Source organism: Panthera pardus, unplaced genomic scaffold, assembly GCF_024362965.1.
Source record: "Panthera pardus isolate Hobbes unplaced genomic scaffold, ASM2436296v1 HiC_scaffold_13, whole genome shotgun sequence".
NCBI lineage: Eukaryota > Metazoa > Chordata > Mammalia > Carnivora > Felidae > Panthera > Panthera pardus.
In genome coordinates this window covers 152681356-152697434 of record NW_026526688.1, presented here as the reverse complement: position 1 = coordinate 152697434, position 16079 = coordinate 152681356, and positions in this window count along the sequence as shown.

The following is a 16079-nucleotide window of genomic DNA, read 5'->3' as shown; positions in this document are numbered from 1 at the left end:
GAAATAATACAGCATAGTAGCTAATGTATAGTAATGGCATTTAATAAAATTTAATGAATAAATTAATTAATAGCAATAAAATATGCTTAAGACAGTTTAAAGAGATTGATAAAATATAGTTTTATGTTTGTAAGTATAGTCAATATCACTACTGGGGTAGAATGGTGTGGGACCAAAACATTTCTTTGATTACATTTATGAAGAAAGATCCAGTCAAAAAAAGTCCTACTTAAACCCTGCCATGTCTGTCTCCACTGAAAGAATGGAGTGACACTGGGTGAATAAGGAGAATCACTTATCAGGACGATATAAAAATCAAGTTTAAGTATCTTTTATTCTAGGAGAATATATGATCACATGAATAGTGAAGAATGGCATTTCTTTGCAGTTGAAACCAACTGATAAGGAATAATAGAATTACAAAGATACCACTTTGCTACCATCACAATTTTTTTTCCAGGGAAAAATCTTCAATAGACAATAAAACAAGATATTCTCATAGTTTTAAAGTGTCTCCCCATAAAGTAGTCACTAATTACAGAATAAAAATGTGATATTTCATTGAAGAAGCTTGGCAGCCATCACAATAAGTGATATATTTTAACATAAACAAAAATGGGATAAACTGATGCCTTGTATCCCCTGATATGACTTGCAGAGAACATAATATTGACTCTGTAATATTCCTTCCAAAAAACAATTGTTCATTCTAATCATAAGAAAATGTCAGATAAAAATAAACAAGACCTCTGGACTAAATTCTTCAAAAGTTACAGTGTAAAAGAATGAGTCAATAACTCTTCCAAACAAAGAAAGACTAAAGAAACATGAACAACAACTAGTATTTAATTCTTGATTAAAAGCGGGATCAGGAAAAAAACTTTCAGTTATAAAATAAATAAATCATGGAGATATAATGTATGCATAGCAGCATAGGAATTAGTCCATAATATTGGAATAACTTTGTATGGTAACAGATGTTAACTAGAATTATCATGGTGATCATTTCATAATGTACAAAAATATGGAATCACTATGATGTATCCCTGAAACTAATGGGATATTGTGTCAATTATACATCAAAACAAACAGACAAACAAAAGGATGAATTTGAGATCATTGAAGAAACAACAAATTATATACTAAATAACATTATTGTATAAAAATTTAATGTGCGGGGCGCCTGGGTGGCGCAGTCGGTTAAGCGTCTGACTTCAGCCAGGTCACGATCTCGCGGTCTGTGAGTTCGAGCCCCGCGTCCGGCTCTGGGCTGATGGCTCGGAGCCTGGAGCCTGTTTCCGATTCTGTGTCTCCCTCTCTCTCTGCCCCTCCCCCATTCATGCTCTGTCTCTCTCTGTCCCAAAAATAAAAATAAAAAACGTTGAAAAAAAAAATTAAAAAAAAAAATTTAATGTGCTAAGTTTGATACGCCTATCATAGTTCTGAAAGAGAGTGTACTTAGGAAATAAATGCTGAATTATTTTGGGGGAAAGGGCCATGACATCTCAGACTAACTCTCAAATAGTTTAGGAAAATATAGTGTATTCATACAAGTCAAAAATGGTAAATTTGGTCTAAGGGCGTTCTTTGTATTATTATTGTTACTGTTTTTTAAGCTAGTTACTATTTAAAAATAAGAAGTACTTTTGTTATAAATGAAGAAGTTCTTATATAGAACACTCAGAAGAGATGAAAGATAAGTACACTAGGGTATAAGCCTTTAATTTAATGTATATTCCACATTTGCAATGAGATTAGACATAAACAATAGTAGCTATGTGCAGTTTTCCAAAAATCTGTGACACCTTGCAACTTTTATCCTCCTGGTAAGTTTATTGGTAGTTTTACATCTTGGCTAGTCTTCAGTGCCATGACTTTCACCATTATGATATCACATCATTTATATTTTAGTGCAGTCCACACACGAAAGGCACTCAATAAATTATAGAAATGAATAATTACCATAAAATTACTATTCAATTCACTTTTCACCAACTACCTTATACTGGTATCAGTATGAAACTATGAAAGAAATTATGAAAAAATGCCATAAAAGTAAGCATCATTTTTCTCCTAATATTAGAGTTATCTCAAGACTCTTCTTTTGTCTGCAAATATTAATGAATTGGCAGGATGGTTTTATAAACACTCTAACATTTAGCTCTAAATATCACATAAATCATCTACTCAGTGCTGAAAAATAATATGTTAATTATTTAACTCCTGAATGATAAATACATTTTAATATGTTTATAATTATGTATGTTTACATTAATATTATTTTAACTATGAAATAAGCCTGAATAAGTGTATCTACCAAACAAGTGTTATGTTTATTTACTCTGGTTAATCAGTCTTATTATTATGCCAATTAACCTTAAAAACACTAAAGCGAAAATAAATCAATGAAAATTAAAACTTTTGAAGGTTAAATGCTAATGAAAAAGAAAAGTGAATGTATGTATATAGATATATGTGAAATTATTCACATGTATCAAACTATAGAGAGAAAAATCATTTCTTAATAATAAAAGTTAACTGGAAATTATTATATGATATAAAATCATTTCTCTCCTCTTCACTTATAGGAAGAGACTTTGATTATTTGTTAGGAAAGGGGCTAATCTTTACTCTTCATCTACTCCCTGTACATCTGTATTTAGCTGAACATATCTGAGTGTCTGAGTCTTTTTCCCCCTTATTCTTTCAACATTTTTACCCCACTCTGTTGTCTCCCAAATGTTGAATATTCTGCACATGGCAATAGGAAAATATAAACAGTGGTAAGAGAAGTTCCACATCTGTCAGTAAACTGCCTCTGTGCCTATGTGTATTCCTACTTTTTTATACTCATAATTACAGGATTAACCATTCTCCCACCCAAGGTCAGAACCTCCAGTTGTATACTGACTCCCATTTCCTTTTGCCGGGTGAAGAACATTGTTCCAGAAATTACCTCTCGGTTTTCCATTTCATCAATTTTTAATTGTTTTTACTGTATCACTAATATCACCTTAATACACATGTCATCATATTCCTTATATCTAAAAAAAATAAAAACTTTGTTTTTACCCATATCTTCTCCAGCTAGATACCCCTTAATCATATGTTCCTCTTTCAATAGAAACGTTCAAATTTTATTTAAAATCTTTGTCCCATTCTTTTTCCTTCTATTCCTTTATGCACTCATTTTAATATGTCACTTGCTCATACCCAGCTGTTCTTAACAAGATCACCAGTGTTGTTCATTCTTGCAAACCATTTTCAGTTATGGTCTTCAGTGTTCTAAGCAGTCTGCAGCATTTAATGCAGTAAGTCTCATTCTCTACAACATCTTCATCAGGTGCCTGGGTGGCTCATTCGGTTCAGTGTCTGACTCTGATCACGGATCATGATCCCAGGATCTTGGGATCAAGCCTCATGTTGGGCTCTGTGCTGAGCGTGGAGCCTGCTTAAGATTCTCTCTCCCTTCTTCTCTTCCTTCTTCTCCTTCTCCTTCTCCTTCTCTTCTTCTTCTTCTCCTCTCCCCTGCCTGCTCACTAAAATAAAAAAAAAGTAAAGTAAAATATTTTTGCCAACTGGCCTTCTGAACTTCATCTCCTCTGCTTCTTTCTTTTATCACTTTCCTTGACTCCCAAGGATTGCTTTCTAGAATTCTTCCTGAACCTTTAAATGCTGCTCCTCTTCCCTTGGGTTCATCCAAAAACTATTGTTTTCTCCATGTACTATCACCGTCTACCTACTCTTATATTGTTTTATGGCTTTTCCTTTATTTAATAAATATTTATTTAGTATATGTTATGTGTCAAGCACTGTGTTGAATGGTAGAGGTGTATCAATGAACAAAAGAATCAAAATCCTGCCCTCTGAAGTGCACATCCTATTGGGTAGAGAGACTTGTAATACATAACAAACTATATAGTATAGTATAAGGTAGCAGATATTAGGGAGAAAAATAAATCAGTCCTAAGAAAAGTTTGCAGTTTAAGATAGACTTGACATGGAAGACCTTGGGGGGGTGGGAGGTATTTGAGCAAAGGCAGGAAGAAAGTAGAATAGTAAGCACAGGAAGGTGTATAATTTTAAATATGGATTATGCATGGGAAAAAATAATCTTGGACTTAGAGCTCCAGTTCTGGCCTGTACCCTGAACTCTACATTCCCACATCCAACTACCTACTTATCTCTCACTTAGAGAAATGACCTAAAAGGCATCTCAAATATAACATGCCTAAAAGCAGAACAACTTCTAAGAATCCTTATTTTCTCCAACAAACATTCTCCCTGTAGTCATTTACATTTCAGTACATGGTAATTCTGCTAGTTTTTCTGGCCAAAATCCATATTTCAACTTTACCTCTCTCCTTTCCTACATCCTATAGCCAGTCCATATGCAAATCCTGTTGACTTTACTTTTTAAAAAATATCTGGAGTGTGAGTATTTTCATGCTTTTCACAGAAAACTGTGAAAACGTCCTATCTCTCAAGACATCATCATCATCTCTCATTTTGAATGTGGCAGTAGCCTCCAAACTGCTGTTTCTTGTTCTAATCTTATTTCTCAAAAGCCAGTCTTCACACAAACCAAAGTGCTCTTATCATCTCCCTAAAAAATAGGCACCAATAGAACATCATGTGCTGCAGAGGCTTGTATGGCTGGAGCCCTAGTGTCCTGTTTGTTTGTTTGTTTGTTTGTTTGTTTTTCCATCAGTCTCTCTGCTCATTCTTTCCATCACTCTGGCCTAGCTATTTCTACAAAACATAAGCATCTCTCCCCTTAGGTTTGCAACTTGTCTTCTCCCTTCTTGGAATGCAGCTACTCAGATATTTGCAAGAGTACTTACAAAACGTTTTGTTAGGTCTCTCTTTAAGTATCACCATTTCAGAGAGGACATTGCTAACCACTCCATCTCTATTGCCACAAGTCTGAGTCCTTTCCCACCTTTATTTCTTCTGAGCACATATCACCATTTGACTACATGAAGTATCCATTTCTATTTTTGTTTTTGTCTTTCTTCAATCTACACTAGAATGTAAACTCCATAGAGCAGGAATTAGTGTCTTTTGTTTAATATTGTACCTTCCAAGCCAAGAGTAATTGCCAGCCACATAGTAGGTATGTGAGAAATATTTATTGAATGTATCTTGAACAAATTAAATGTGAAACAAGCAATTTAAATGTGCTATAGGTTATTGTAATTGAAAGTAGTCTTACGATCTAGTTATTTTATAACTATCAAAATCAAATATATATAAAGTTATATATATTTAAAGTTCATATATTTTTTTCTTGATGTAGAAAAGAAAATATGTAAGAAAACTTTGAGACCAGCAGAAATGACGCTTTTCACACCTCTGACTCTTCTTAAAAGAGTTTCTGAGATTTTTTTTCTTGTTTTCTCAGACTATATTATGTAAGAAAATAATACAGAAGAACTAATATTCCTTGGCTATCAATCTAAATAGATATCTTGAATTTCCATAAAAATAAGTGGAAAAAGTATGGATGCAGACTATCTCAGTTTTGAGAACAGAGACAAATACTGACTACCTAATTTATTCAGCCACAATTTAATTTTAAAAACATGCTTATGTGTCACAATTCTTTCAAAAAGATTTTTGGTAATTATGAAATAATTCTTCCTCTTTCTTTCTCTCTCTCTCTCTCTCTCTCTCTGCCCCTTCCCCATTCATTCTCTCTCTCCCTCTCTCTCTCAAAATAAATAAATGAACTTAAAAAATATTTTTAAAAAAGGGGGACTCCTGGGTGGCTCAGTCGGTTAATCATCTGACTTTGGCTGACAACATGATTTCATGGTTTATGAGTTTGAGCCTCACATTGGGCTCTCTGCACTGACCGCACAGAGCCTGCTTGGGATTCTCTCTCTCCCCCTTTCCTTCTCTCAAAATAAATAAATAAACTTAAAACATTAAAAAATGAAATATTGGGGCGCCTGGGTGGCGCAGTCGGTTAAGCGTCCGACTTCAGCCAGGTCACGATCTCACGATCTCGCGGTCTGTGATTTCGAGCCCCGCGTCAGGCTCTGGGCTGATGGCTCGGAGCCTGGAGCCTGTTTCCGATTCTGTGTCTCCCTCTCTCTCTGCCCCTCCCCCGTTCATGCTCTGTCTCTCTCTGTCCCAAAAATAAAAATAAAAAAAAAAAAAAAATGAAATATTTCTTTCAACTAAATGATGCATATTTTATTTAATCCACTATACTGGCAGCTTCTCATTTTCTCCTAATCCACAACATAATTACATAGCAGTATTTTCATCAAATTTCTAAATATTCATTTTTCTCTTGTGAAAATCAGCCTCCGTCATTCTTTAGTATTTCATATTCTCTGTGTTGATGCTTGTTGAATTCACAAAACTAAATGATCTACTGATCCAGTTACTCTCATAAAGAATAATATTAAACAGAATACTGACATGAAAAATATAGATTTGATATAGACTGGAAAATAAATATTTTATCAATACAGTAAGAAACATATGGATCATGAAACTATTCATGAAACTAAAAATAAGATTGTTTACATTTTGCAGAGTGACAATATATTTTGGGGGGTTAAAACCTGGTACTTACGGCTGCTTCAGAAGACAGATTTGAAATTTCCTCTTTATAATTACTTTGCCTTATCTGCTCATACTAGTATTATGCTACATAAAGTGTCAAAGTTTTACATCAGTAAAACAGCATATTCATCACATATGCATGTTGCTCAGAATCACATCTTCATGCTACACTGCTTGTCTTTCCAACTTTATAAAGTTTGGCTAATTTTTAAAGATATTCTATTTAGATTACTCAAGCAGAAGATACCATTCATATGGCTTTTCCTAGATTCATAAATTCTCTGTTGGAAAGGAATTTAGGAACGACCTTTCAAAGCCATAGGATCTTTGTTCTGCTGGTTACAATTTGATTAAGAAAAAAAAACAACTAATTTCACTTGAAAAATATTGTTTAATCCTTATATTCAATCGCACATTCAAATTTACGTTGCATATTCTGCATCTCTTTTTAAAAAAATGAAATACATGTTTTTTTCCTAAGTTTCTTAATAATCACATGCTTTAAAACAATTAAATACTTAATAATTATATTTTACTTGAAGAACTAATACCGGCATGCAACAAATAAATTGGCGTTTTTAATAAATGCTCCAGCACTATCATTAGTCACAATCTTAAACTGTCTGTGGTAGGTCATATTGCACTTTGAAAGCTCCATTGTGTGGAAAAGCTTCCAGCGCATTGTGCTATTTTGATTGTGCCATCATTAACTTAGCAAATGACTAAGTCATATGCTATGAGACAATGCTTGCTTTTAATATAGAAGGAAGGAAATAGCTACGTTCTTGCTTCAAATTATGTTAATACAAGTTCGAAATGCACTTCAGAGAAGCATGCAGATATGTGTATTATGTTTTGAGGTGCCCCGATGTTGGAAAACAAGCAGCAAATAAAGTTGCCACATTTTTTGTAATACCATTTCATATTCTTACCAATAATCTTGTTACTCAAAAGCAATCATGTATAATAACTTTTATCTTCATTAAATAGAATTTGATACTACAAAACAGGGTAGTTAGGAAGTTTGACAGTTATAAAGAAAGTACACCTGGGCTTGACCTCAAGTCTTTTGAAGAAAGTTTAATGACCACCTGTATTTCAACCAAAACATTTTGTTTGGTGGAAGATAAGACAAGAAGTGAAAATATTTATAAGCAAAATTGTGGAGTGTGTGCAGGATGGAAGATGTATGTTGAAGATTTAACCCCAGCAGAGCTCCAAACCGTGTTTGTGCCTGTTTATGTAGGTGTAGGGGGTATTGTGTAGATATGACAGGAAATGTACATATTCCAATGTGATTATATATGTAGGTTTTAATCATTTTTGAAGTTTATTAAGAATTATATATACGTTAACATATATTACAAATATATTAATAATATATATATACATAACATATATTACTAATATATATTACATAATAATATATACATAATAACATACATTACAATTATATATAATTATATATATTAATTATATACACATAATATATATTATAATTATATATTAATTCTATATATTACGTATATATTACATATATAATATATATGCATTATATATATTATATATGTTTATATATATAAACATATTATATATGTTTATATATATTATATATAAACATATAAACATATTATAATATGTTTATATATATTATATATATGTTTATATATTATATATAATGTATATATAATATATATTACATATACATATACATATATATTACATATATAATTATATATATTAATTATATACACATAATATATATTATAATTATATATTAATTATATATATATTAATATATATTAATATATTTGATATATTTAATATACATTGTATATTTAATATATATTTAATTTATATTAATTTATATTTATATTATATATTATATATTATATATTATATATTATATATTATATATTATATATTATATATATTATCTATTAATTAATTTATATTTGATATATATTAAATATATTAAGAATAATATGCCGCACACCTTTAAAGTTTAAAGTGTATTAACCTTTCCCTGAATTTCAAATTATTTATCTCTAAACACTATATTGTGTTGGGTTTGGACACCACTTTTCAATATTTAAAAGCAGCATATGTTCTCCCCAAACATTCTATTCTTGAGATTTAGGGTATATGCGCGCATGTTGTCAGTAATGATTCCAATAGAAGAAAATGGTCATCAATTATTAGATCCGACATTCTATTTTTTTTATGTAGTAAAATTTATTTGTATTACATATTTTTTTCAGAGTTTTGGGGGTTTTTTTTTCAATTTTTTTTTTTCTTTTACAAACAATTTTACAACAAAAAAATACACGCACATCACTTTTGGTACACACATCAAACTATTTTACTATGCTAAAATACCCAGAAGTACAATGATTATGCCTTAAGTGCCGGCATGTTAAATTGTGATGGAAAATATTGTTTCCCAGAATTGTAGCTTAAATTTCAACATTCAGTAGAAGTGTCTAAAATCTTCATTGCTCTACATTTTTTCTGCTTTTGATAGTGTCATATGCTTCATTTTCCCCAATATATTGTGTGCAGAATGGGTTTTCACTATATTCTGAATTTTCATCTCTGAGATTATTCATGAGATTGGAGATGTGTTCAAATACTTTTGATGATATACTTTTCCTTTTTTGTTAAAATCATCTCAAGATTTTTGTTTATGTTTTATTTTGAATAGTTTGCTCCTTTAAATTATTTGCAGAGGGTCTTTACATTTTCTGTATTTAAATCTTTTTATTGATTACGTATATTGTTAAGATATTCACCAAACTTCTTACTTGACATATCTCAACCTTACTTTCTTAATTTCAAGGTTGCCTAATTTATAAATTTTTTTCCCATGCCTAATTACTTTTGGATCTTTAAAACTTTTATTTTGCTGAACTAATACACCTTGTCTCCCATATATATTATTCTATGGTTTTAAAATTTTGCTTTCTAAATATATCTTCATAATTCATTAAGAATTGATTTTATATATAATGAGTGGCTCATTTCTTCCCATGTGTAATAAATGGATCCAATACCATTCACTTAATAATTCATTATTGCTCTGATAATCTGCAGTATCAGCCTTACAGGTATGAATTTCTCATATAAATAAATAGTGATCTGATTCTGTGGATACATAAGTTGCCCATTCCTGCAACTTTGCTATAGCATTGGTTTTAAAAAAGCCTCATAAGTTGCTATGATATAAACTAAGACAAATCCTCTCATTTGATTGTTTTGCTGGAGTATCTTGTATATGTTTGATTCCTTTCTATTTTATGTTAATTTTTGAATTATGCCTTAAGTTCCATGAGAAACTTGAATGTGATTAAAATTTGGAGAAAATAACATTTTTTATTCATTGTAATAATTTTTTCTTTGAATTCTCTGCAAATGGTAATACTTCAAGTCCTGTGCTTTTTTTTTTTTTTTTTTTTTTCGTTTTGCTGGTTAGGATTTGTAACTCATTTTTAAAAAGAAATCGTGAGAGAGGCAACAGCAAGAAGGTGGAGTAGGAAGCTCCTGACTTTCCCCCCCTCTCACGGACACCATTGAGTAAACAGCTACACATGAAACAATCCATTGGAGGGAAATCTGAAGACTAGCTGAGTGACTCCTTCACGTGGCGTGACTGAAAAAAATGCTCACATTAAAATGAGTAGGAAAAGGGGCTCCTGGGTGGCTCGGCGGATTAGGCACGGGACGTCAGTTCAGATCTGGTGGGTTCCAGCCCCTAGTGGGGTTCTGTGCTGACAGCTCAGAGCTTGGAGCCTGCTTTGGATGGTGCCTCCCTCCTTCTCTGCCCCTCCCCCACTCATACCTGTCTCTCTCTCTCTCTCTCTCTCTCTCTCTCTCTCTCTCTCTCTCTCAAAAATAAATATTTAAAAAAATGTTTTTAATAAAAATAAAAAATAAAAATAAAATGGGTGGGTAAAACTGAGATTCACTAATACTTTAAACCCCACCCCTAGTGCAGAACCTTACAATCAGGACAAAAACCTCAACTCCCAGCTTCTTCTTGAGGAGGAAAGTGTTTGGAGTGCACATTTAACACCCCAACTTTTATGGCTGCCAGACAAGGGACTATTAAATCACCTAGTTCTGAGAGCTGATGAGGTTTTGTGTTGGCAAGACCCTTGGGGACCAGGTTAAACAAAGAGACAATGTTAAACAGAAACCTCCAGTAGCACCAGTGCAGAAGGACCCGGGCAAAAAGGCAAGGTTCCCAGTTGCTCCCTGGGTGCAGTTTGACTGCATACTTTCCCAGCCTCTGCCTAAGGGTCAGGTTTCTAATTAGCCTGCATCGAGGAGCTGATTGGGAACCCCCAGAAGCCTGAAGGACTCTCAGATACTTCTTCGCCTCCCATCTTCCCCTCCCAGCTCACTCCAACAATAAAACAGAGTCGCCAGATTCTCCCTAAAAGGAGCATGTGCAAAATCTGAAAGGCTGCCACTCAAGGGATGGGCTCCTAAGTCACATATCTCTGGGAGCTGATGGAGCTCAGCATTTTTGGATACCACAGCACACAGTGCATGAAGAGGCAGTTTTATATGGATGTACGATTGGCTGTTCCTCCTGCCTGTTCCCTGCCTTTGGGGCACTGACTGCACTTGGCATACCCTAGTCTCCTGGGGAAAACTAAGAACAAAGGCTAGGAATTGGAAAAGCACAGAGGCTCTAAAAGCAAAAGAATCTCATGCCAGGCTGAGGATTTTTGCATCTATATTCATCAGGGATTCTGGCCTGTACTTTTCTTTTCTTGTAGTATCCTTACCTGGCTTTAGTATCAGAATAATGCTGGCCTTGTAAAATCAGGTTGGAAATGTTCCTTCCTATTAAATTCTTCAGAAAGATTAGAGAAGGATTAGAATTAGTTATTTTTTTTTTAAATTAGTAGAATTCACCATCTGATCCTGGACTTTTCTTTTTTTTGGGAAACTTTGTAGTACTGCTTCATTCTCTTTGTTATTGATCTTTTCATATTTTCTATTTCTTCACGGTTCAGTCTTGGTAGGTTGTATGTTTCTAAAATTTACCCCATTCTTCTAGGTTATCTGATTTGTTGGTGTATGATTGTTCACAACAGTCTCTTCTTATCCTTTGTGTTTCTGTGGTAAACAAATTAGTGTCTCCTCTTTCATTTCTGATTTTATTTATTTGAGTTTTCTCCTTCTTTTCCCTTAGTCTAACTAAAGACTTGTCAATTTTATCTTTTCAAGAAACCAATTCTTAGTTTGTTGAGCTATTATCTTCCTAGTCTCCATTTAGTTTTTTTCTGTTCTAGCTTTGTTCTTCATTTTTTAGCTCCTTGAGGTATAAAGTTCTTTTATTTATTGGAGATTTTTTTAAATATATGAAATTTATTGTCAAATTGGTTTCCATACAACATCCAGTGCTCATCCCAAAAGATGCCCTCTTCAATACCCATCACCCCCCCCCCCCCCATCAGCCCTCAGTTTGTTCTCATTTTTTAAGAGTCTCTTATGCTTTGGCTCTCTCCCACTCTAACCTCTCTTTTTTTTTCTTCCCCTCCCTCATGGGTTCCTGTTAAGTTTCTCAGGATCCACATAAGAGTGAAAACATATGGTATTTATTGGAGATCTTTCTTTTTTCTTAGTGTATACATTTACTGCTATAGACCACTCAGAACTGCTTTTGGTGTATCCCATTAGTTTTGGCATGTTTAACTATATTTCCATTTTTGTTTGTCTCAATATATTTTTTTTAATTTCTTTTTTGATATCTTTTTTGATCCATTAGTTATTCAGGATTTGGGGTCCAAATACTCTCAAAATCCACATTTTGCACTGCAGTCCCATGAGGCCACCAAAAGTTCTGTTTGTTTCTTTTTCTTATCAGCAGTAGTCCTCCAACTGGACTTAAATCCACTTTTTGCATTGCTTGCCAAGGCAAGAATCAGACAAATCTCCAAGAAATAAAGAAACTAAAGGTCATCAGTTCAACTGCAAGAGTTTTTACAATCATTGAAAATGTATGCCTTCTTTCCTGCTTTACCTTTTGCAAAAATGTCATGCCTAAAAAATGAATGAATGATTTTCTATTTTAAATTATTTTCCTGACTGTTCTGTGTAAGAGTTAGCCTGTCACAAAGTATACTATCCTATTTTGAAGAAGAAATCTCAAATCTAAAATTTTACAAACTGAACTGATAATAGTTTTCTTGATCTGGAGAAATTAGACCATTTGCATTCATCACATATTTCTCATATATTAATATGGTGAATATGGATTAATTTCTATTGTTTTTATAATTTTCTCTCCTATTCTGTCTTTAACCACTTTCTTGAATTGCTTTGTTTGGCATCCTTTGTGTGTTTTTTTTGTTATATTATTTTCTTTCTCTTTATTCCTTTTCCTTTGGAAATTTCATGCTTATTTATATGCATTAGTAGATTAAAAAATTATCACTGACTGTTAACCTTCTGACTCTTGATTTTGGTTCCGGTCATGATCTCATGGCTCAGGAGTTCAAGCCCTGAGTTCGGCTCTGGGCTGATAGCACAAAGCCTGCTTGGAATTCTCTCTCTCTTTCTCCCTCTGTCTCTGCCCCTCTCTGCTCCCTCTTTCTCTCTCTCAAAATAAATAAACATTTAAAAAAATTAGCACTCATATTAAACTTAAAAATGTGAATGCTATTTTATAATTTTTTTCAGTTCTGAAGCAATATAATGAACTTCAGATTTTTTTTGTCTGGTTAATTTCTTAACATCTATATTATTGTTATCCAGTATGCTTATTTTGTATTGATTTATTTATCCCACAATTTGGTATTGTTTTCAGTATTGCTATAAATAGTTAATTGATTACATTTTCCAAACATTTTCTGTTTCCTTTGATCATGAGTTTTTCTCAAATTTCTTGGATGAATTTTTTCTTTTCTTTAAATTCATTCTTCTATTTTATACAGAGATATTCTGCTGAAAAAAATCTTGTATGCCTTGGTGTATCTGGAAATATTTCCCTTTTCTTCATTAGCTATGCAATCAATATTCAGTTATTTGAAGATATTACTTTGTTATTTATGCTTCCATTATTACTGTTAAGTTATTAACAGACAGTTTATTTTCATTTTTCTCTAAGTTTCTCTGTCAGCCCTCATTTTTTTAGGATGATCTGAAGATTCTCTTTTTTAATATTAAAAAAACATTTTATTAGAAAAGGTTTAAAATGTGTAGAAAAGTAACATCCACATGCACTTATCACTTGGATTCAATATTTACTAATTTAGCCATTTTGTGTCCTCTTTATCCACTTCCCATTCATTATTCACCATCCACATCCCTTTCATCTTCTGATTATTTTCAAGCTAATCCCAAATATCATGTCATTTTGTACCTAAATATATTATATCCAGGCCCAAAAGTTAAATATTCTTCAGAAATATTAAAAAATACCTTTGCCATCTATGGAGCGTGTGGGTGGCTCAGTCAGTTGGGCTTCCTACTTCAGCTCAGGTCATGATCTCACAGCCCATGACTTCGAGTTCCCTGTCGGGCTCTATGCTGACAACTCAGACTCTGGGAGCCTACTTTGGATTCTAGTGTCTCCCTCTATTTCTGACCCTTCCCTTCTCATATTCTATTTCTCACTCCAAAAATAAATAAACATTAAAAAAAATTTTAAATACCTTTGCCATCTAAAAATTTCATAATGTTTCCTTAATAACATTCATTAATAATTCCACAATTATTTCTTAATAACTTCGGAAAAGCTAGTCAGCGTATAAAATTTCCCAAATTGTCCCATGAACATCCTTTTTGCTAATAGATTGTTAATTTGGTTCAAAATCCAGAGTAGATTCAGACATTGTAATCTACATATTTAATGCAATTCTTATTAAAATACAACTACAATTTTCAAAGAACTAGAACAAATAATTCTAACATTTGTATGGAACTACAAAAGACCTCAAATAGCCAAAGCAATTTTGAGAAAGAAAAACAATGCTGGAGGTATCGTAATCCCAGATTTCAAGATATACTAAAAAGCGGTAGTAATTAAAATAGCATGGTACTGGCACAAAAAAAAAAAAAAAAAATGGACATATAAATCAATGGAATAGAATAGAGATCCCGGAAGGAAACCCATGCTCATATGGTCAATTAAGCTATGACAAAGGAGGCAAGGATATATAATGGGGAAACAGTTCCTTCAATAAATTATGCTGGGAAAACTAGATAGCTAAATGGAAAAGAATGAAACTGCACCACTTCCTAACACCATACACAAAAATAAACTCAAAATGGATTAAAGACCTAACTGTAAGATTTGAAACCAAAAAAATCCTAGAAGAAAACAATAGTAATTTATCTGACATCAATAATAGCAACATTTTCTTAGACATGTCTTTTCGGGAAAGAAAAAAAATAAACTATTGGAACTACATCTAAATAAAAAGTTTTTGCACAGCAAAGAAAATCATCAACAACAACAAAAAGGCAACCAGAGAGAAGATACTTGCAAATGATATAGCCAATAAGAGGTTAATATCTAAAATATATAAATAACTTATACAACTTAAAACTAAAAACAAACAACCTGATTAAAAAGTGGGAAAAAGACTTGAATAGACATCATTTTTTTTTCCAAAAAAGAAATACAATGGCCAACAGACACATGAAAAGATGCTTAACATCACTAATCATCAGGGAATTGTAAAATTAAAGATCCTCTCTTTATTTTTGTTCTGGAGTTCCCTGAGATATATCTGGATGTGGATGTCTTTTTATTTACCATTCTTGGAAGTCAAGTGGGCTACCATACTTTGGGAACTGTTTTCATTCAATTATGTATGTAAGTCTTGGTCACTTTCTTTTCAGATATTCACTTTAGGACTAACTTTCTTTGAAAATAATGTGTATTTTTTATATACAATTAGCATTCAGATTCATTTTAATAAATTCATGGTACATAAAAAGATAAAAAAACACTATTAAACACAATTCCAAAAAATGATCACTGTTAACATTCCAATATATGCAAGTGTTTATATTTTAATGCGATTTTAAAAAGTATATCATAAGTTAATACAAAATTATTTAATAGACCATTTTCCGAGTTAATAAGTATTCTTCTACAACAAAATTTTAGTGACTCCATGGTATTATATATCAAAACCAATTTTACCAAATATCCATCTTTTAGATATTTGTCTCCAACTTTCTATTCTCATGCTTTGTTATTAGGATATAATAGTGATAAAAACAGGCAAAAATCTTTACCTTCATAAAATTTGCAATCTACTTGGTGAAAATCAACACTAAATAATATAGAATAGTAAATATATAGTATTTTGTATTGTGCTAAACACTGAGAAAGGCAGATGCATATTATCAGGGTTTGCTGTGTGAAAGATTAGAGTGATCAGGACAGGTTTCTCTGAGAAAATATTTTGATGAAGACATGAATCAGAAACCAGTCACATGGATATCTGGCAGAACATTCCAGAAAGAGAAAACAA